The sequence below is a fragment of the Corapipo altera genome, unplaced genomic scaffold (assembly GCF_003945725.1).
Source record: "Corapipo altera isolate COAL_440 unplaced genomic scaffold, ASM394572v1 1, whole genome shotgun sequence".
Taxonomy (NCBI): Eukaryota; Metazoa; Chordata; class Aves; order Passeriformes; family Pipridae; genus Corapipo; species Corapipo altera.
In genome coordinates this window covers 17332162-17356008 of record NW_020884873.1, presented here as the reverse complement: position 1 = coordinate 17356008, position 23847 = coordinate 17332162, and the positions used below count along the sequence as shown (strand labels likewise).

General features: G+C 40.8%; 1 long non-coding RNA gene across 1 annotated transcript; it reads left to right on the top strand.

The window, feature by feature from the left end:
• Positions 1–2278: 2278 nt before the first annotated feature.
• LOC113952370 lies at positions 2279–21052 on the top strand. The gene is made up of 4 exons (XR_003529524.1): positions 2279–2330; positions 11068–11131; positions 12080–12196; positions 20942–21052. It is a non-coding gene; the product is annotated as an uncharacterized LOC113952370 (long non-coding RNA).
• Positions 21053–23847: the final 2795 nt, after the last annotated feature.

Below are 23847 nucleotides of genomic sequence, written 5' to 3'. Positions count from 1 at the left end.
GCTACTGAAAATAACAAGGCCTTCAAAACTAAAACAAAAAAGTGTAGCTTGCACGCAGTATGTGTTCTTCACTTTTCACTGTTCTTGGTCAAGACAGAAAGCTTTTATGGGGAAGCGGAATTATATCTTTCTGTTTTCCCTTACTGTATATTTATCAAGGCCTGTAAATACCTTTGAAAACCTTAGAAAAACAAGTAACAATCAGTAACATGTAGAGTTTGTGAATTGGTAGAGATGTTACCAAACCAATGAAACCTACATATAGAAATGAAGAGAAATGCTTCTATCTCTTAAATGTCCATCTGTTTGAAGGAAGATACAGCTCAGTGAGTAGGACTCCAGCTTGTGAACTGGAAATACGGGCATAGCTGTGAGCTTTGCCATCAGTTTGTGGTATGTCCTCGGACATGTCATTTGTCCTCCCCTGTTCTGTAAATAGATCTATTAACAAGTCTTCTAAGCAAACGATTTTGAGAACAAGCCACGGCACCATTGTTGCTAAAATTGGCAACACTGTAGAGCAGGAAGACATCCATGCTTTCTCATCCACCTGGAGCATTTCCCTCAGATCCCTAAAGAGCTGTTAGCAAACATGGGAGAAAGGAAGGTGAATATTCCTGACTTGTCATTTAACCTAAAACTTCCAGAATCACCATCATGGATAGGAATATTTTTTTATTCTATTCTTTCACTAAACTACCTCTGGAGGGCTAACCCTGTCAAAGAATAGGGAGAAGAATTATGTTGTTTCAAAGATTTATGTGCATAGCCAAAGCTGAACTGGATCTCTGGGAATGAAAAGCAAAGAGCTGTAAATGTCAACATTGGAAATTAGGGCAAAATAGTGGCTGACTGGCAGTAACTGGCTAAGTATTTGGTTCTTCTGAACCTAACTTGTCTCATCAAGCTTCTTATTGTGAATTGCATAGATTAATTGTACATGGCACAAACATTTTTTCCTAACTACTTCACATACATTGCTTTGCAGTTATATCATGTCCTCTAGTTCTTTGACTGTATGAGAGAATAAGGAAAGGCCAATGACGCCTTCTTTATACCATTTGTTATTGTATACCTCGCTCGCGTGCCCTTTTCTTTGTTTTGAAAGGTGATTCTAAATTTTTCAGCTTCACGGTGCAAAACAGTCCTTCACTGAGTATTCTTACAGTCTCTGTCATGACTCAACGTCATTTTGAGATTCAGTAAGCAGGGGCGAGAATAGCATTGCAGGTATACTGCACCAACTATTTATAACGATATCATAATGGTCTAACTATGGTCCTCTGCCCTGCTCTTCAGGGATGGCATCATTCCTCTACTTTCTCCACAATCCCACCTCCGTTAAATGAAGTTTTCACTATGAGGATTTCACCCACTTGCACCATTTATTTTCCTGGCTTTGTACTACATCGAGAAACATTTGTGTTTCCCCAAGAAAAGGCCTAGACCACCCAGCCAGGCACTTGAAGGGGCAGCTGAAACCTCCAGATCCGCTGAAACCTCCAATTCAGTCACAGGTCAGGCAGCAATGGTGGCACGGCCCTCGTTGTTGGTTGCTTTGGGATTTTTTTTTCTGAGACTCAGCTCCCCCTGAAGCCGCTTTACACACATGAAAGTGCGGAAAAGTTAGGGATGCATTTCATGTGAAGATTCCTGTTGGCCAATCCCTAATTTCCAGCAATCTCGGTTCACTGAATATTATCTCCCAATTTAAGGTTACAACAGCACTGATAAAGCTGGACAATCGCCGCGCTGCTGCATTTAATTTCCAGCACTTAAGATCCAGCCTCAGCTGGGGACCCTTCACTCCCATCCCAAGGATTTGGGGTGAGCAGCACTGGGAGAAAACACGAGGGAAAGGAAGGCAAATATTCTTGATTTGTCATTAAGCCTAAACATCTCAGAATTAACATCACGCACCGGAATGGTTCACGTTTTTAGCTCCCATAAACCACCCCCACCCTCCCCGCGGCGCCCACACGGCCAGCGCTGCCCCTTTAAGGCGAGGCCGACGCCCCGCCCCCCGCCCCCCACGATGACCTCATCCCTGCCTTGCTATTGGCTGCTCGTACCGTCAGTCAGGCGGCGCCCGCCTCGCCCCCGCCCCCCACACCCGTTAGCTTCCCCAGGTGCTCGCAGCCCATTGGCCAGCCCCCGTGCCGCTCACCTGCCCCTCTCCGCGCTGATTGGCGGGGGCGGTGCGGAGCGGGCGCTTCCGCGGTTGCGAGGCGCCGGCCGGCGGTGGCGCGGCCGCGCTGCGGGAGCGGGGGCGGCGCCTCTCGGCGGGGCCGGGCGCGGGCGGGCTCGGGGCGAGATGGAGCCGTGACCAGGTGAGCGCGGAGCTGCGCCTCGGCCGGGACACGCGGGGCGGCCTCGGGGGCCGCCGGCGGCACGGAGAGGGTGGGGGTGGGCGCGGGCCCGCCCCGAGGGGCCTCCCCTGGCCGGGGCACGGCCGCTCCCCCGGGCGCGGGGCGGCTGCGCCCCTTCCGGAGCCCCCGCGCTGTGCCGGCGCTGCCCCGGGCGCGCTCGGCGCCCCTGCCCGCCCGCACCCCTCAAGGGGGCTCCCGGGAGCCCCGCGTTCCCTGGGTCGGCCGTGGGTGTTTTTCGGGGATCTCTTCCCGACGTTCCAGGCCGGGCAGCGCTGACAGGAGTCCCCGAGGGCTCGGACAGCAGCCGCCTCCTGCCGCCCCCACCAGGCTCTCGGGAGCGGGGCTGACTTTTTCCTTTGGAAAGATGCTTGTCCGTGCTGTGGCTGGGTGCATGTTTGAGGTAACATCCCTGTGTCCCAGCCGTCTGTCGCCCTCTCCCTGACCGTAAAATCTTGTGTCAAAGAGGACCGTAATTTCTCATACTCTCGATCCCAGGTGAAAGCTCACCGAGCTCCATGTGTGTTCGTGGAAATGCTCTCCTGAGACCTGGATCTGTGTACCCTTACACTTAATCATGCAAACTTTGTGTTTTACACGGTTCTGTATGATGCTGTTTTACAAGATGAACTGTGAGTGGGCTGAGTAAGGGGTTTCAGGTTTGCTGATGCTTTATAGCAGTTCCTTTCTGGTATTGTTTGTCCAGACAGTCTCCGGGCCTCTGCTATGAGACTGCATCTTAGTCTACCATCCATAGGAATTACATTTTGAAGACATTAAAAATGTTTCTGTTTGAGTCTATAGCCTCCTTTTTGGATCATGAAAACCAAAATGTGCTTTTTGGTTTTGTTAGGATCTGAAGAAACAGCTCTGAATATTTGGAAAATATAAAATGTAGCTATTCTAGGCTGAATGTGTATATCCCAGCATTTTGTCTATATATCAGATTTGCATTTGACATCAGGGCTGGTTAGCCATGGCATAGCTGACTTATTGAAATTATGTTTTCTAATTGTGTGTTGGTTTTACGTTCAGCTATATATAAGTGTGAGCTTTGACCAGTGATTTTAAAATATACCTTTTGCTTGTGCAGAACCTCCTCAATAGGCTTTTGTAAAGACACTATTAAAATCCGTATTGTAGAACTGCTAAAAGTGTAATGCCTTTAGATCTTCATAAGTATTTCCAAAAATACTTCAGTCATTACTGAATATGAAATGAAAGGGACACCCATTTGTTCCCATTTGCTGCAGTGATTAAATGAGTGATCTAATAGTTGTGATTAAATAGAATCTAATAATAGAATTTAAAATAAGTGTATGATTTGAAGCTAACTGTGAACTCCTGTTCTTTAGATTCATACTTTCTGCTGAAGGGAGAAAGAGACTCAGGGTTGAAAGCAAATGCCATAAGCTTTTCAGAAGTAGGCGAATTTGCCCTTCTTAATTAACAGATATTAACTTATTGAGCCCTTTCCATTTCTTCCTCTCTTATAATTTAGGTACCAAATGTGATTTCAGGAAAAGAGTGAATTATTGCCAGTTATAGTTTCTTGAGCATCATGTTGTTCTGCACAAAATGTAAGCAGTGCTGGGTTTTCTGGTTCCAACAGTTGTGGAAGCAGCTTTAATTTCTATTTAATTAAGGCCATCCACTCTCATCATCATGTGGGAGAAGGCTCCGAAATCCTGAGACAGTAAGCAGATCTTGAAATAAAATGCAAAGAAAGGGAGTACAGAAGACATTTTGGCATAGGACTAAAAGAATATGGCATTTTCCCAAAAGCAGTCTTTAATTTTTCCTGCTCTTGAATATGAAGTAATGGGAAACCCTTAGGTTTGAGGAGGAGTGGTTGCTTGTGTTTTTTTTTTAACTCTGACTTCTACTGGCATGGTAAAGCAGCAGCATTTTTCACAGACTCTTTCATCCTGGTACTTCCAAGTGAAATGTACATTCAGGCAATCAAATTAATAATTATTTAATAATAATAATAATAATAAAAAGCCCTACTGGATTTCCTTCACTGTTGAGCCATGATTGCATTACTGTATGGTATTTAGTGGGGAAGAGGGCAACAGTGCTAGATAGAGAAGAGGATCAGAACCAAAAAGGTTTGGGTGTTAGAGCACAAAGATAAATTCTTAGGATGTATCAAAACGTTATCACAAGATTAATTATTACATGCATTTGGAATGTGCAGGGTGTCTCCATATATGCTTTTTACTTCAAAACCACAATTTATAGCAACTCTTGGGTCTTCTGTCTTTGCTCTCTATACTCAACTGTCCTTCCTGTGTTGTAGATAATAAAATTGGTCTGTCTCAATGCCTGTTTACTTACTGATAACTCAGTATTGTGATTAAGATCCCTTTTGAAGAGTACAGTTGATTTCCTCCATGTAAAAAGAGGTAACAATTAGCAAATCTTATAGTTACACAAGGTTCTTCCTTTAAAGATTTTTTTTTTTATCAACTGTGTCCTGAGGGTCACTGTCTTTTCCTGAGAAACTGTTGGAGAGGAAGCAGAAAAGGCAACTGTTCAGTGGTCTCAAACTGTCAAACACCTACTCTGGGAAAGCCAAATCTAATTATTTCCTGTTGGACATATTGCTGAACTGAGACTGCAAACAGAGGATGTGGTTACACAGACATTTCTTTTAGTGGTAGTACTGTCTTGAACAGCTCATATTCCCATTTGCCTTTTTTTTTAACTCCCCATCATGTGCTGTCACCTCAGTAGTGATGGTATGTCTGTGGGGCTGCATGCTGGGCCTGTTAGAGACCTGATTTTTAGTCTGAGCTTGTTCTATTCCTCTCCCTCTCAAACCCCCAAATAAAAGATGGGGGAGGGCTGAAGGAATGTGTAGCTACAGTGGAGGGAGAGCAGAAGTGAATTAGTAAGAGCTGCAGCTAAAGGGAACCATAGTTTAAAACTCTTCTGTGATTCTTTTACGCATGTGCGTCAGATGAAATGGATGAGTTTGTGTGAATTCAGAAACTCATTTCTATGTCAATACTCAGTTCAGTTCTTCAGGAACACCTGTGTGTGGTTAATGTGTATGTTTTTCCTTCCATCCTTTGAGTGCCTTACGGAGTGCAAACACTGGTAAGTGGGTTTTTCAGGGGAAATGAATGGCATTGGGGTGGGAACAGTTTTCATTACCAGTCTTAGGCATACCGTACTGGTCAGTCAATGCCTTCACCTTTTTAAATGTGGGTTGTCCTGGTGGAGAACAAACAAAAAAATACAGGAATCTGACATCAGTCTGATAGTCTGTTTTCAGATGTGAAGAAACTACTGCTAACAGTATCTCACTTTCTTTGATCCTTTCCTATTTCTTATAAAATACACTTATTTTCCACCCAGATAAATTTTAGTTTTTTCACTGAGTAAGGTACTGTAATTGTTTAAATTAGATTGGTTTATATTTCAGAAATTGGAGTAATGGATTTAGTTTGTGCAGCATTCCTTTCCCCTTCCCTCCCCCCTTTTCTTCTGTGTGTGCACAGCATCATTATTCTTGTGTGAAGAAATATTTTGGATTTAGGCACACGGCCATATTGATAACATCTCCATAAGAAGGTGAAATTTAACACAGTCACAAGTCTTTCTAAGTCTTGAAAGCTAAAGGCTGAGCTTTTAATTGGGGATTTCTTGTGCACCTTAACCTCATGCCGTCCATCTGCTTTTGCTCTCCTACCACAAACTAGCGTGTCGACTGCTTCTACTTATCCTTCTTAATTAACTTGTGCTCCCTATTTCAGCTTGTTTGGGCCCTGCTGATCCAGAAAAGCAGGGTTTTTGTGGAGCACAGCAGAGGAAGCCTGGTAGCTGCTGCTGCATGTGCCAGCACGTTATTTGTTAAGAGCTGATCATTGGGGGCTGCCTCTGTGGCACTGAAAAAAAAATTTTCCCCTGGACATGGTCAGGAACTGCTGCTGCTTTCTATGGGTGCATGAAATGTGTATATACCACAATGCAGGGGCCCCTGACATAAAGCAGTGCAGAAATTTGCCTATTTTGTCATCTTCAGTGAGGCAAATAAATGTGTTGGCTACATGTCATCTTCACGTTAGGGGAACAGGAGACTGAAATGATATGTCTAGTTTTGTGAAATTAGTTTTGGTTTGGGACAGTCTACATCACAGATTGTTTCAACCTCAAATTAATGCTTCCTGTAATATATGGCAATTACGACTAGCTCTAGCCACACTAGGGAGAGGGGGTGTGGTTCCTTGAGTTCTACCCTTGCTGTGGTTTAGTGGAGCACTGAGGATATGTCTTCACTGCATGATTGATCCATACGTTCAGCACCCTCTTTAGACTTACTGAAATGAGATCATCCTTTACACGCAGCCATACCCATGTTATGATGAACTGATTCTTTCTACAACTGTTTATGTGTGTGAAGGTACGGCTCTGAGCAAAGATTAGACAAGATTCGCTTTCTATCAGTTACAGGGAAACTTTTTCTTCTTCAGGAAGAAACTTTGGGGAAAAAAAACATTGAAAGACTCTACTTGAATGATTTCTTTTTAAGAAATTATTACTACTTTAACCCTCTTTAGTGATCTTTATAGCAATATAAGAAGTTTTGCAACATAATGTGATTACAGTCTGCATTGTAACTTAATTTCTGTCCCACTGTGTAAGATGGACCCAAACCTGGATGAGAGTTTTCTTAGAGTGATTGGTAGGACCAAGTTAATATTAGGCCTGATATTACTCTCTGAATTCTCTCTCAAACGTGCTGTCGGGCATGCTTTACCGGAACAGATCACTTGGAGTCTGAATCTTTTCAAAGCCTCCATCTGAGAGACAGGATGGGTGTTGGAAGGATGTGATATGGGTTCTGCATTGCCGTATTCAGATCAGACTTGTGAATCCTGTCAGTGAGTTTCTGTGTTGTTCAGACGTGCTCAAGCTCCAAGTCACCAGTGAAGGCAATAAGCCATTGTAATCACCGGAATAGCAGCCATTTGGCTTGAACACGTAAACACTGACATATAAACATTTCCATTGGATGGAGAAGTTTATCAGCAAGATGAGACTTCTGCATTTCTTAGAGATGACACTATTTTTTCTTCAGAAAATCTAGGACAGTAGAGTTTTGCCTGCATTGACTGTATAGTGAGAGGAAAAAGGAGTGTTGGAGGAATGTTTTGATTGTGCTATGAGCAAAGAATAATAAAAGCAGTTTAACTGTGGAATTTTGCCAGAAAATGTTTCAGTTATCAGATTAATCTTTGCTCACTTGCTACAGTATAGGAGGAGCAGTAAAGAGCTTGTCTTTCATTACAGTTGTAAGGCTGTTCTGCTGAATTTTTGTGTAGTCTGACTTGGTTTTGAAGGCAGGGTGTGTCTGTGTTCTGTCTTCAAACTGGATGGAAATTCCATGGAGCGAGTGAATAAGGATAATGACAGGAATATATTATACCTGCAGCATCTCTTATCTTAATGGCACACACGTATTAGAAAAAAGTTGACGACTGTCCGTGCCTATTGCAAACCAATTTGTCTCCTACTTGGGGTTCAGATGGCTAAGAGTAAATCTCAGGATGCAATACTTTAACCACCTCTGATTGAGCAGGAGCTTTGATGACAAATAGTACTGAAAGTTTTAAAGTTGACCTTTTATTGGCCAGAGTATCTGGAATAAAACTTTAGTGTAGAGAAGCAAGATTCAGGATGGGAACAGTTCCAGGCATGGAGAAAAGCATACAGCAATCGACAGGACTTTCATATGGACTTTACTGTTATTATGTGGTTTCATTGTATCCATACTACACAGTGCACAACTGCACATGCCCAGGCTTCCTCCTCCCCCTTTTGCCTGTACCCTATTGTGATTTGCTCCCCTGCTTGTCTGTCTGATAGCCCACCCTTTGTTCTGCCCCTTCCCCTGGCGGGAGGTTTTAAGAATCAGACAGACGCCTGAATAAACAAGTCTGCTTGCATCCTTCCTCGTGTCCTGTCCCCTCTCCCTATCGGACCGCGACACTTTAGTTCTTAGTAGAGAAAGAAAGATAAATATCTGGTGTCCTGGAGTATGAGTTTTACATGGGAGAACAAGGATGTCTGGACTCCTGAGAAGGCTGATGGAAGTGCTGGAAAGTCAGGAGAAGTAAATAAACTGAGGCAAGGAAGTTATTGCAATAATCAATCCTGTTTTCTGAGTGTGTGCTTGCATGTACACACACAAGTTCTTTTTCACAAGGATAGTGCTAAGTTTTTACAAAGATGCCAAAGTCACTGAGTGTATGTGTGTCCCATATTGTGCCAGGTGAGGTGTCTGTCCGACCTGGTGTTTGATTGTTGATTACAAATGCCTTGGAAGGGATGTAGAACTGGGGGTGTACAGAGAGGTTCTTCCCTTCTGCCTCACCCTCCAGCCGAGTAGGAGTAGCCTGATACATTCTTCAGACCTGGAATATTTAGCAGTTTGAAGTTTTCCAGAAAAAAACTTGCTGAAGAAAACATAAAGATTATTTTGGTTGGTTCTGGGGTTTCACTTCTGTGAAAGATTAGCAGATGCCCTGTACCAAGTGGTAGGACAGGCTGATCAAGAAAAGACTCAATGTGGGAGCTTCCTAGATTCAAATGAGATTCAGGAGAATGTGGATCATAAGTGCTGGAAATTAAATGCAGCAGCCTGATGATTGTCCGGCTTTATCAGCGCTGTTGTAATCTAATATTGGAAGATAATATTCAGTGATTACTGGAAGATAATATTCCAAGATTACTGGAAATTAGAGATTGTCCAGCAGAAATCTTCAAATGAAACACATCCCTAACTTTTCCACGCTTTTGTGTGTGAAAAGTGGTTTCAAGGGTACCCGAGTCTCAAAAAAGCCAAAACTCCAAAGCAATCAGCAAACACCAAAATAAAAAACTACTCAAACCCAAAAGATAACAAAAACTGGCACTAGGGCAAAGATTTAGTATATGGATAAATATCACTCACTTATAATTTGTGATTTAATAAACCAACACCATCACAACCAAACACTCCGTACCTGAATTTTGATGTTATGTGCTTAATGCTGTCAGAAAAATACTCCAGCAAAATTATTTTACCAAATTATGTCAGGTACTTTATTATCATGTTGGAATAGCAAACTCTTAACAGTGGTTAATTGTTTACATCTTTGTGGAAGACTTTCCTCGACTTTCTGAGGCCTTTTTGCCTTGCCTTTTAGGAAATCTAGGATCTGCAATTCTGTGAAAAGTACATTTTAAGTATATACTTGGTTTTTGTAGCCTTGCATCATTATCATGTTTTCAGTTGTATCAGTTTGGCTATTTATTAAAGAAAAGTAATTGCTTGTTACAGATTCTCACGTTAAATTAATTAAGTGGTTTTAAGTAATTCTGAATATTGACTTGATGACAAATACTGTAAGAGGTGGCAGAATGACTTCTTGATTCTGTGATAGAACCATGATTAATGTGTGCTGACACATTTTATTCAAAGAAAAATAGAAACATTCTCTGTAAGGGAAGCCTCTAAAGTAGTAGTGTCACCTTTTTTTTTGATTTGTATCTTATTGTAAATCGCTTCTTCAAATCGTTAACTGGAGAGTTGACCTAGTAGGTGTGCAATTCATTACTGTAGCTGCTGCTAAACCGTGGCCTTCTTTAATTTGAAAACTTTCACATTTTGTGATATGCCAACTATCCAAGCATTGAGACTAATCAGTCTAATTGGTCTTATTCCTTCTGATGTTGAAGTAGTAGACAGCTCATTCTATTTTTTTTGTGTTTCGTTTGAACTATGGTAATGCTTGTGTCCAAAGTCCATCCAGTCTGAAGTTTGTATTTAGGGAGGTGCCTGGTTTTTTTAATTTGATTTTATTGACAGAATATCATGGCATCTCAACTGCAGTTTTGTGCTTCTGGTGTCTAGGAAGCCCTGAAGTCTGAAGAGCTTGGAGGAGGAAATGCAGTAGAAACTTCATGTTAAAACCTTCCTGTGATGATTTATATTTTTTTAAAGGTGACTAAGGAAGTAGGAGTTGAAAGTATGGCAACTACAAACCAACTTCTGATGCCTGCCATTTGAGACAACAGTCTTCCAGAGCCTCTGAAGTAATTTTTTTTAGTCAAGTACTGCTATGCACACCTGTTGAGGCTGTATTGCCAGAGAAAAGTGGTGTGTTACTTCAGTACGTTTAGGAGTTTTTAAGGTGCACAGGAAGGTTATCCTGGGCCCTCACCCCCCAAAAAAATGGAATTCCCATTGCAGTCTTGACAAATCTCTGAAATGTACTTTTTTACTTTTCCCTGTTTTTGTTTGGATGGATGTAATAAACTAGTCATAACAGGCTACAACTTCTACCATCCAGTGTTTAAGAATGATTTCAGTACAGGGACAAGAAAATTGAGTCTCATTTGGTGAATGTTCTGCCTTAGTAGATCTCAAACACTGCATTCTTCAGAACTGACTAACCAGCTGTCCTAAAGTAAAAGTTCTGCTCTGCAAGTAGGATGGGTATGTATATACAAGTGGGACAGTCTTGATGATATTTCAGTCCAACTTCTGTTGTGTGTGCCAAATGAATTAAAGATTCTATGTAAAAAGAATCCTAGATAGAGAACTTTGCTCCTTACACTTAAAGCAGAAAATGTGCTGTGCTGTGTTTAGTTTCATTTGGTTGTTTGTTTTTAAATTTCTGACTATTTGTCCTATTTTCTCTTTCAGTGACTGCGGAGAGAGCTGCTGGCATGGAAGTGAGCTGGGTTTGTCCGTGGGAACTGTGAGTAAGGTGTGTGTTGTGTTCTTTTTGCCGTCTTTAGTCTGCCCCTTTTGTTCTTATGTGCTGAATTGAAAATTGCTTGTGGTCACTGAACATGAGGAATAGTATTGTTTAGAGATAAAATATTTAAGTATTTTGAATTTGCATTGGTGTCAAGTGTAACATCTATGCATCAAGGACTTTATAGTGTTAACAGCATAAACAGCACATTTGCCCACTTTTCAATGCTGCTGAGCAATTATAAGACTTGTTGTTTTAAAGAAAGAAGCAGGGAAGGTTGAATTTGCTATCCTTTGAATCGGCAAAGAACAGCAGCGTTCCAATTCCCCCCCCCCCCCACCATGTTCTTTACTCACATTCATTATATTTACATGTTAGGGAGCACCTCTTGAGTACTTGCTACTTCTTTTCAATAGACTGGTTAACTTACAGTTAACAGACAGTTATATTGATCACAGACAGTGATATTGATATATGCTTTTCTGTGAATCACTGAAGAAAAATCTTACCAATTTTTCAGTAGGGGGGAGATCCAAGGGTGGAAAGTTTGTTCTTGTAGGGGAAAAAGGGAACAGAGTATCTAGTAACTCAGTCTCAATTGCTGGCATTTTCACGTAATGAATGTCACTCTGGGTAGTAGAATATGCCAATAAATGCAAAGAAATTTGAATTGCTCACCCAGTGTCCGTTGATGGGGAGGAGAGACAAAATCAATTCGGATTGGTTTAATTTCTGTAGACAGTTTCATAGTCATGACTAAAGAATGTGACTGGGGTCAGAAAGCTTCTTCCAGACTCTGTTTCAGACTTTGGTTTCACACTGTACTTGAGGTAATTGAAAGCTGTCATTTTTTCAATGGGCCTTGCTCCTTGATTTTTTTGTTTGTTTGTTTAAGTTTTGTTTGTTTAGGTTTTTTGTTTGCTTTTCTAATGAGATCTAACAAATCTGTGGTTGCAGGGTTCAGATTGCTAGCACAGTGGGAAAACAAGCATGTTCCAAGGTGTAGCTTTTCATCAGAACAGCAAGCTGAATTGACTTGCTCTGTGGCTGCAGTCACTACTTGAAGGAGAGAAGGTGAGAATTTCAAACTGAGGTGAGGTGATACAATATGGACCTACACTCTCAGTCACAACTTAGGATCAGACTGAATTAGTTAAAATATAAAACTACTTCCTCAGGCACGCTAAAGTAAGTTACCAAAAACATTGCCATAAAATTCTTAAGATTCTACAAGTTCTGCAGTTTTGCCTGCTACTTTGTGCTGACATGAATGCTTGTGTCAGGAACTGAACTGACTGAAATCTAACCACTTTATCTTGGTTTAATTATTTTTTTTCCTTTTAAAAATATATTTTCTTTTAGTCTAGATTTGTTCCCTGGGCTGTCTTTCCTTTCTTGCTCAAGTCACCACTTTATTATGTCCCAGGCCATCCAGTTCTTGTCCCAAATTCCAAATCTTCTGTGTTTGAAAGTGTATTGTTTCTTTTGAGGTCTTATTTCCACACTTCTCTTGTCCAGTGAATTTCTCATCCCAATCTGCCCTAAATCCACATTCACCAAGAGTTTCTTCATATTTTCTCAGCCATGAATTTCCAAGTCAAAGCTCACATCTGGCTGCAGATTGTCAGCATTCCCTTTTCTAGTTTGCTGCAGCCTCCCTGTTTCCATTGGTTGTTGGCATCTGTTGCCACATGCCTTTGCTGCTGGCTGAATCCATTGCTTCCACTAGTTGCCCCTATGGGGTGGGAAGGAATGCTTTGCCTCCGACATGAAGGAAAACTTAAAAGATGCATCAGACAGCAGTTGCAAGGAAGTCCGTCAGAAAGTGGTGAAAAACAGGCAATCCTGTTCTAAACACACTGCAGTCCATCATGCGTTTCTTTGGCAGCAATGCAGGCTCAAACAGCTTGCTCCCTTTCTTGGCTCCCTCTGTTTTGCTGGCATAGCTGTTTTTGTGGCCATGGTGAGCCACTCTGGGGAACACATGCTCCTGGAAAGAAGTGTTTTCTCCTAGATTGTTTTTCATCTGGTCTAGTACATGTTGTCTCTGTAAGATTTGTGTTGGTTTCACAATGAGGAAGGTATGAGAGCAGGAATGTGTAGCAGGCTGCTTAAGTTGGCACCACTGCTAGATGTTTAAGTGTGCTCTTTGACATTACAGTTAGGTTGATCTTTCAGTGTGCTGCTGTTGCAAAGGCTGGTCAAACCTCTGCACAGCTGTGTGCTCCTACTTCTTCCTTCGCATCAGAGCTTGTGATTGTGCAGCCCCAGGGCACATCGAGCTAGCTGACTGATCCTGGAAAAAATGGTTTCTAATCTTTTGCAGAGTGGATTGTCTGCTGGTTCGGCTGACCTGAGTCACCCTGTGGGTGCACAATCATTAGATCAGACAAAAGGGAAGCTGCAGGAACCAACAGCTTGGTAGCAGAAGGCTGGATTCCTCTTTTAATTAGGATGTTGAGCTATATCATGACCAAGGCCTAAAATATACTGGTGTACCTATTGATATGTGACACCTGAACATCACATCTTTTTTGGTCTCTTTTGTTCTTTGAACTTCAGCAGAAATTGTTGTTTCTTCAGTAGTCATCATCTTTAGTCTCACAAACTGGATCATTCATTCAGCACACTAAGAGGTAGGATAGAATTAGGTGTCTATAAAGTACTTCACCAGTTTAAGGCTCAGCATCCTCCAAAATTGGAAGAATGTCTTCCTCATTCATACTTTGAGCATAAATAAGATCTTCAGAAATTGGTAGAGAGTTCATTGTTTTTTTTCAGCAAGGATTGTTTATTATAAATATCACTGTGAATCTCAAAACTAGCTTTGGTGTTATCAGTTCTTCTGTGCACCCAGAGGTCATGAGATTGAAAGCCACAAAGTTCCTCCAAATATTGAAGCATGAAAAGTATTTCTTAAAAATATCTGGAATGGCAAACTACATTTCTTAGCCTATTTGTGGCTTTAAGAAATGAATGTTTAACTATGATTTTTTCAAGACCTCTTGAAGACTTTCTGTCACTGCAGGACTGAGTGAAACAAATGTATTTTATGAAGGAAGTACTTAGGACTTAAGAAATATCATTCTTGATGAGTGGTTATTAAAATCATGTGCAAAGCTGTTTGTCTACAGCACAAATTATGCAGTTGATTGCTTTGCACTAGATATGCGTCTTTTCTCCCTCGAGTCCTCACATTTCTATACAGCTGTTCATGCCTTTTGTCTTATAATATTGCTTGCCATTTTCTTGCTGACCCAAGCATGTTTTGACTCTTGTACTGATAGATTTGCTGGAGGTGGTAGCAGAGAGACACGATGATGATTCAAAGATATCCTCTCTTACTGTAGTGTTACTGGCACAGTACACATACAAATACAGATTCTTTAGCTCAGATAAAGTTGTGCTGATTTGAGTTTTACCAGCATCTTTGTTCACATGTGTTACAGTCTTTGCCTTTATAATGCAATCTTTGTAGAGTAGTGGCTTGTGATTATGGTAAAATGGACAGCTTACAGCTCCATATCACTAGTTCTAATCCAGAAAGAATTTGGTTACATTTTGACTGCTTTTGCCTCCTCCTACCCCCAATTACTATGAAAGCGAAGGCAGCTGATGACAGGTTTATTTTGCAGAAGACAAATGTGTGTGGAATGTGTGTGTTAAAATAAAATTCCATGATCTAAGAAGGTCTCTCTTTAGTGATCTGCATAGTTTGATTTCTTAATGTCATTCCTCAGGAACAAGTTCTCAAGGCTGTACCCCCTCCAGGGTACAGTCTGTGATGTTGCTTACTGTATTATATAAGTAAGCCTTGTTGCTTACTGTATTATATAGACTTTATGGACAGTTACATGTTCACTCTCAATTAAGTGGAGAAATAATTCTGCCAACAGTTACATGCCTGAGTTAAGCTGACTGCCAGGAAATGAAATAATTTTTTTAATACAAGTTTGGAGGTCTTCCTGTTGATGATTTTTCTTTGCTATCTAAAGATAAAAGGAATATCTCTCACTCTTATTGTTATAGCTTTTCAAGCTAATGTGATGCTTCTCTTCCAGCTGCTGAAAACCTCACTTCTTCTGGGTATTCTTTTGATTTGTGATGACCTGGGGGATAGAGTTGCCTTTGGGCATGCCATGGCATTCTCTTCCAGTCTTCTCACTCATTTCAAGGATTTGTCCACTTAAAGCCTCTTTGCCCCAAGATTGCCTCTTCTCTTGACTGAATGATCTCAGCTGGCATAGTCATTTAACAGAACACTGCTCTTGAGTTTAAAATAAAAAAAAAACAAAACTGTCTTCTCAAAATAGCCCAGCTGCACACACATGCTGTTGCTATTAGGTGCTGGAGGTTGCTTAGCAATTCTTGAATCAGTAGGAAATTACTATTGCCCTGGCAACTCGGCCCTAAAATGCAAAACAAGAAAGCTGTTTAGAGAGGTGTCCTTTCTTGATCTGGGAATTGTGCTTTCCTCATCCCCCCTGCCCACCCCACCCCACCCCCCCAGTGCTTCTCTGATTTTTTACTTACTTATTTTTAAATTCCTTTCATGTTTTAGTTTTAAATTTTGAATTCCTATATGTTTTGCTCTGGTTATTGAGGTTTCACATTAGGGAAGGTAGTACTGTTCTTTGATTCATTTAAATACTGTCAAGACCTTGATTATGCCATGAGTATGTGAATATTGCCAAAATCATGCAGGGGCAACAGTGTGCTCTCAGGAGCCAGGAGTGCTCAAATTATGTTGCTATAAAGCACTAACCCACTGTCACAACAATACAAGCAGGAACCATGACAGGACGGGCAAGATGGGACTGCTCAAAAGAAACAATAGACACTACTAGTAAATATATAAATAATCATTATCCATTTCCGAGTTCTGAAGGTGTTCAAGGCACTTCAATTTAAGATAGACAAACAAGGCAGAGTCAATTTTGCACGAGGTACAAAATTAAGAACCACAGCCATTAATAATTTTTAGAAAAATATTATCTTTATCAAACCTGCAAACTACAAAGACTAAACTGCTCGGAAGCTTGTTTTACATGGTAGCTTTTTAAGTGCATCCTCTTGCCATTGCAGCACTATATCACAGTAAACACACAGTAAACCTGACTAGCTTACTTGCTGGTGAAAAAGGTATTCTACTTTGCATTTACCATATGACAAAATTACTTATAGAAATTTCTCTTAAAGCTGCTCATCCAGAAACACTGAAGGACAGCTCAAACCCCGGGAGGTGAAAGGGGAACAAAATAGACAGACATATGCAGTATGGAGACCTGCAGACCTGTCTGACTAACAGTAAGCTAGTGAAAAGAAAACTGGGAGTGGGGAAAAGGGATTAGGATTAGTTTCCTGTCATTTTAGCTCCATTAATCATCCCATCATAAGGGCAGACAAGCACCAGTGTTGGCACAGGGAAGCAAAAAAGGCATGTATCCAAGACCGCCCTTTTGGCAGGAGCTTAGGCCAACTTAGCTGTATCATACAACCACATCCTCTGGTTAGACACTGAACTGGCATTGCCAACAAAAGGAGCAGTCCAGCCTGCTCATTCCTCACTGCCTGTCAGCCAGCACAAGCTGAACCAGATCAAGGAACTGATCTGTGTTAAATTTGACCTGGCCACACACAAACTACTAGTTTTAATCTGCACCTGTTGCTAATCTGGCTTGCAACCCAGCCACACAAAAACTTGGCTATCATGAGGGACTCTAAAGCACAAGGAAGTGAAAAAGAAATCGGGATGGCTACCTTTGATAGCAGTCATCTGAAGGTTGAAGATGGTTTAATCTATCCAACACATGCATGGCGACACAGCTGTCTGTGTAGTTGGCAATAGACTGGGGTGGCTGGTTTTCAGCTAAATAGATTCCCCAGTTGAAGAAAGGTCAGCATAGGGATAGAAATGAGCAGCTGGACAGTGGAGGATTTAAGGGTTGGTTAAGCTGGTGTTGCTGCTGTAGAACATCTGTGGTATCACAGCCACTCTTGTCCCAGAAGCAACTGGCCCAAAAGTAGAAAAATGCCATGATAGAAAGCTTTTGCCTGGTTAGGCAACAGATGCAAATCCTTGAGGGTACTCATCCTGAAGCCCTTATTGGGGATGAGAAATACTTGCTCTTAATACTGTCCATCAGCTTCTGGATGACTCACTTAAAGATTATGATATGGTACATTTCTTTATGGGAAAGTTTCTAGTCTGTTCGGAAATGACAGGAAAACAAACGTTGTAAAATTTTAATTAGGTTCTAAATATTAATCTGTGTAACTAACTGATTGATCATTTTATAATGACAGTTATAGGGTGGTATAGCTGCCTGGGAAGTCTATAAACAGCCTTATGTTGGTTGCAGACAAGGATTTCATGTCTTTGACAGGACTTCCAAATATTGCAGCATGAATGATTATAAATCCTCAAAGCATCTTTCAAATGCCTCTATACCCTCATCAGGCTTTTAATTGAAAACAGTAAAATCAAACTCATCCAATTATAGCTTTTATTGTAGTCTTGAGGACTGGATGCTTTTTTTTTTTTTTATTTGTTCAGTGTGGGAATATGTTACATACTAAGACTTGGCACTGATCTGAAAAAGAGTCCTCTTTCCCTTATACAGAGGCTGGATGTTTGTATGTAATAATGGTATAAGCTGGTTCTCTCCCTTGTGAGGTACTGGGACAAGTGTTGATGATGCTACAGGGCAAACTACACCAGGAACCTGATTTAGCAGCAGTGTAAACCAGAAGACTAGCTTTTTACACCCGGGTCAGTTTTCTTGTTGGTTTTTTGTGTGTCATTGCTGATTCTTGTTCTGGCCTGAAATGGGAAATAATGTGGAGGAAGGAGAAGGCAGGCTTACCTAATGCATTTAATGGTTCATCCCAATTTAGTTTTATTTGAGCTGCAACCCTGCTTGGAGTAACAGAATTGTTATCCGGACTGCTTGAGAGTCTGGACAGACAGGCTGATTTTTTTGTATTTTGTGGTGATGTTCCACTGCACTATGCTGGTTCAAGTGTGCCTTGTATGGAGGAATTGATTCAGATGAAAAATAACCAAGGAAAAATTGCATTTCAGCTGAATCAGCAGGATGTAGAGGCAGAGCAAGAATGACTGTCAAGTCAAGGTTTGTTTAAGCTGTGTTCCTTTGATTTGGGACAAACACTGAATGACATGCCAACTAGAATTAAGCTACCTTCCATCTGTGTCATTTTCTGCATGAGTTAGGAAGTGTGCAAGTTCAGGTACAGCTCTAGATAATCCAGCTGCTGTGCTGAAGTTTCGTTGAACAATTTACTGGAGAAACTCTGGTTTATAATCTCAGTACCAATTAACACCATTTGGTATGGTGTTGCTCAAGGTCATGTAGCAAACTGGTGTGTGAGCACTGATCTCTTATTCTGCTTCTGGACTGCTTTTACTGTGGCTTCGTGCTGTGCTTTTACCTAAGTTATATAGTTCTAGTGGTCTGGATAATGCAAATATATCTAGATTAGGGAAATAGATTCTGTTTTACAACACTGTTGTTAAAGTGATGTTTGAAATGTAATTTTCCTAGTTCATGCAGGTTACAAATTCCTCTTTAAAAGAAAACCCATTATGTCAGAAGTTCCTAAGGGCATTTGCTGTTTACCTAGTTGAAGCAGATCTTATGTATTTGATACACATGAAGCTTGGTTTTCTCCTTTTGGGAAGAGGAAGGAAGTCTTTCTTTTTTAGGGTAGATAGAGGAGGGAAGGTTGAGTCTCCTGCCATTCCAAATCCCTGCAGGGTGGGTGTTAGATATGTCTGTCACCTGTTTGTGATTTCAGGCCTGGCTGTTCTTGCCCTTCCGCGTGAACTGACCATCATGTGGAACCAGGCAAAGAGTAATGTCTCCAGAATGTCTCCTTCGATAAAGCGAATTGGCTTTGGCTCCTCTAAGATGGTGGGAGCAGTCCTTACCAGCCAGCCTCCTACCTGAGCAATTACTCTTCCTTTTAGCCCCTTTCCACACGTCTCCCATCCCACAGGGACAGGCTTGAGGCCAACTATATTGGTCATGATTTAACTCTTTCCAGCCTTTGCAAAGATTGTTAGAGTTTACCAAACTCTATTGTTTTAAATCTGTGGTTTAAGGGTGGGTGTTTCCAGGTTTTCTCTATCCATTGTAAAGAGAAGGGCACGATCCCATTTTTTTTTCTCTTTTCAAATTACCATTACAATTTGTTTTCAAATGGATATGATTCTGTGTTTACTTTGGACAGGAAAAATATCAGGGCAGGGGGGGTAGGCACTTTCTAGCCAAATTTTAACTGAAGGAAAAAAGCAAATGCTTCGTATGGCAGTAAGGTTTGGCTCAGTCTCATTTGTTTTGTTTTAACAAGTACCATGTTCGGTTGGTGGTTTTTGTTGTTTTCTGGGTTTTTTCCTCTACCCTTCTTTTCTTTCCTTCCCTTCAGATCATGACATAGTGTCCTGGGAATGAATGTATGACAACATGGATGAAATAACGTATATTCATTACAGTAAATTCTTACTGTTGACTTAAATATATACTGAACAAATTTTTGAAACAAATGTACTACCGCTTATAACTTTGTTCTGGATATTATAGAACAAATGTTACTAATCAACTGAAGTATGAAACTGAAATGCAAATGGGGAAAATTACTATTTGAACTCCTTTGTCAGCTGTCAACTTGTTGTTGTCACACTCATTCAGGTTAATTATGAGTGTTAAATGGAGAATACTTAATAAAAAACTGTATTGTTAAACATGTTGTTCCAAGTTAATGCTTTTTGATTGATTTCTGGAGGATTATCCTGATGGTTTTTACTTTGCTTCTTTGCAGGTTGCTTTACCTGCATCTTTTTGAAGCTGAAGGTTAGCCTCTGGAAGTACCTTTTGCTTGCTAAATTACGACAGTGCAGCAGAGTCTTCTGAGTTTAGACTGGTTGAAACAGCAGCATACTAAGAAGCAGGAGACTTCCGTCTTCGTTAATCAAAACCAAACACGATTGCCCTTGTATAATGTCTGTTACTGTTTAAATGTTGACACAGTAACCATTTCACTGGAGACTTACAGCTGGTTTGTTTCTCTTTAAATTACTGAACAGAAAAGAATTTCAATTTGAATATTGACTACTTATTTAAAGAATTATGGAAATATAATGAAACACTTTAAAATTGCTTATTTCGCTAAAGCCCTTTATATATTGCACATTTTGGTTACTGTAACTGAGGTTTTAGGCAAGTTTGTTTACTTTATGTGGAATATTTTTCTCTTATTCATTTTCACCGATTGTGACTGGGGAAGAGAATGAAACGAGAACTATTTTTTGAAATGCAGTTGATTTTATCTGAAAATCCTCATTTGTTGTACCCAACTGTCCTTCCAGATTTATTATGAAGGATTGCTTTACCTGATTGGAATTCAAAGAGACAGTTGTTAGAACACTATTGTTGATATAAAAGGACAGCAGTCAAGAGTTCAGCAAGGTTCTAGATTGAGTTGTTCCAGTGAAGTCAGCCTATCTGTGTCTTCTCAAGATTGGGTTCCTAAAGGACCAAAAGTTGAGAATGTTCTCATACTTTTAAAGAAAATGATAGTAATCTGTAGTTTCATCAGTAGTTGTGGTGACGCTGTTGGAGGTTTATGTAGGTTTTTAAACTGCTGAGTGTAGGAAGTTTCGATCACTAGTTGGATTTGGATTGATGATGATAACACAAACTCTGTACTGAACATGTTTCTCTGTAATGTGGAAGACACCACGACGAACTGGACGTATGGCGGAGACTCTCATGTGAGATTTATGGGTTTGTCTTGCAGGTTGCCATCACGAAAGCCAAAGTGGATTTCTCCGGCGTGGTGTGCCTGCCCCCTTCCGTCATTGCTGGAAATGGGCTGGACGGAGGCGGGGCTGGCGAAAATGATGATGAGCCGGTGCTGGTGTCCCTTTCGGCGGCCCCCAGCCCACAGAGCGAAGCTGTTGCCAATGAACTGCAGGAGCTCTCCTTGCAGCCCGAGCTGACCCTCAACCTCCATCATGGCCGAAACCCCAACCTTCCTCCACTCAGTGAAAGGAAGAATGGTAAGTGGGACTGTGCACTTATGTCTCACGTAGTGTGTCCTCACTAAGGAAGTACTGTGGTGATGTCATGGTACATGTTCTGATGACAAATCTGCTTTTTAGTGCTTCTTACAGTGGTTTTTTTTGTAGGAAGAACTAATAATGTAGAGTTCACAAGACTGAGTTACACTAATTGATTGGAAGGATTGATGTTACTGGCTGTGAAGGTTCCACAGAGCTCCAGTGATAAATACTTTATATTATTATTTTAGGTCAATACCAGGCACAGCTTCCACGTACTTTGTGGTGACTAAATGTTGTGCAAAGCTGAGACAGTCAATCAAAGGAAGTGTTAGCTCATTTTCAGACTGTAACCATCTGTAGATCCGTTTTCTTTGCCACCTTGGTCTGCACTTACCAAGGGTGAGTAACTTGCTCACTGCAACTGCCTGAAAGGTTCTGTCAAACTTCTTAGAAGGAGAAACAAGACCTAGAGTGAAAAATTTAATATCCTAATAGGCTTTCTGATCCTAGAATGAGAATGACCTGCCTATGTTTCTCAAGTTGCAGGTACGTTGTGGGTGACAGTTTAGTGGCAAAATACAGGGTTGCTCAGTGACTGGAATTCCTGGCTTTGAAAGACTGTTAACTATCTGAAGCTCAGGGTCACCAGGCTGCTGTGCACATTCAGCCTCATCCTGTGACAGACTGATGAAACCATTTGATGAGTGGTGGCTTCTGTTTGGGACTTCCTTTTTTTGATCTCCCTTCACTCCATCCTCTCAGGTGTACATTGGTGACTCTTGGCAATATGAAGGTCTTGCTGTAGTCTGAATTCATGCTATCACCTGCGAAGTTACTAAGGATTTGAACATAGTTGAGTCCTGTGTGCCTTATAGTGTTGGACATTGTAGAGTTGCATAGCACAGCGTATTGGAAGTGCTGAGGACCTTTGGAGTGACTTTATAGCCAAAACATAATGCTTATGGTAAAGCAATTTAGAATATTTGCAGCAATTTGGACTAGAGGGGTACCTCACTTAACATGCCTGGATCTTTATGTCCAGAAACTAACCATGCCCTTCTCTGAATAGTGTATCAGTATTTTGCTGTTTGGAAGAATTAATTAACTTAAACCCAAAATGTTGTTTTTTAAGAGTATAAAAAGAGTTTCCTTACATTATATCATCTTTACGTGATCACAGTTATGTTTACAGGCCTTGAAATGGAGAAAACAGAAACTGCAAAAACAGAACCAAAAGCTTCTAATACTTAATGTTTGCAGTCTTCTAAGTATAAGATAAAAGACAACAGGTGGAGATAAAGGTGGTGATGGTAAATAGAAGAAAATTGGAACATTAGCATGGTAGACTGATTTCAGCACATCTGAACTAGTGGTACACTGGGGTGTTTTATAGTTATGAAGGCAAGGAGAGATTTCAAATGGAATTAATTAAGATAGTATTGAACTGATAGAGAGCTTGAAGGCAACATGGGAAAAGCACGAGCCTTTGTTTCCAACACCTGACAGCTGGCCACCTTAAGGTGACATTGTGATTTTTCTGGAGGCAGAGTTCTTCTCTTAGCGAATAAGGCATGATCAAAGGTCCTGAACTGGGAAGAAGCAGTTAATTCTTGATGCCACAGGGAAAGGGATACTAGTGTTGGGAACAGATGAGAGTACCTTTTATAAAAATGAAACTTGTAGCAGCACTTTGAATGATGTTGTTATGGTCAGAGGAAAGCATATTCTGTTACAGGAATGAAAGAGTCTTTGTAGGATTCAGTTGTTTGATTAAGTTAAAAAATTGGTATCTTGGGAATATTTTACAGAAATTGATGGTTTTTCTATATCAGAATAATGTTATTTTTATGGACACAACCTTAGAGCTATTATCACTGTGATCTGCAAATCTGCTTGACTTGAATAGGTTGTGTTTTAAAAGTATTTGAAAAGGAACACCCCTGCCCATACCTTTTGCCAAAGAAAATCGGGATATGCCCGGAAATGACTCATTAGGTGGGTCTTTTCAGAGCTGATTCTTTATCAGGGCTCAGTACAATAGTGGAAATTTTACTACTGGAGGGGCAGCTTTTCAAACTAGACGTAAAGTCCAAAGTTCCTGATCTAGATTACCTGAATATACCTTATCTTTGGAGGTACACAATGCTTTTTTCTCCTAGGCTGCAGTATGCTATGTGTTGTTTGTGTGTACATTCATTAAAGTATTATGGGACTGAAAAGTGCTGTTGAAATATGGTTATCTGCAAACTGTCACAGCATAAAAGAATACTTGGCTTTGTGAGCTGTTGAGAAATATAACTGATGCATTTTGAATTAATAAATGTCTTCCTTCAATTGGGAACTTCTCAGTTATCTTGGGGTGGAGGTTGCACAGCCGTTGAAAGCTGTTGAGCTTGTTAAAGCTCCTTTTTTAAATATGGTACATCTTTGTTGTTGTGCCCTTGGCTTCAAACATGTTAAAAAACCTATGATCTCCCAGTTGAGATGGCAATCTGCTTAAACATTTGAGCAATCCAAAATAGTTGTAGAAGCATATCTTGTGCAGTGGAACTGCTTCTGTGACAACTTGCCAAATTCAAGGTATGAGGAAGATTCAAACTGAGCAGCAGTGGGAGGGGAGGAGATGGTAAGTAAGAGACAT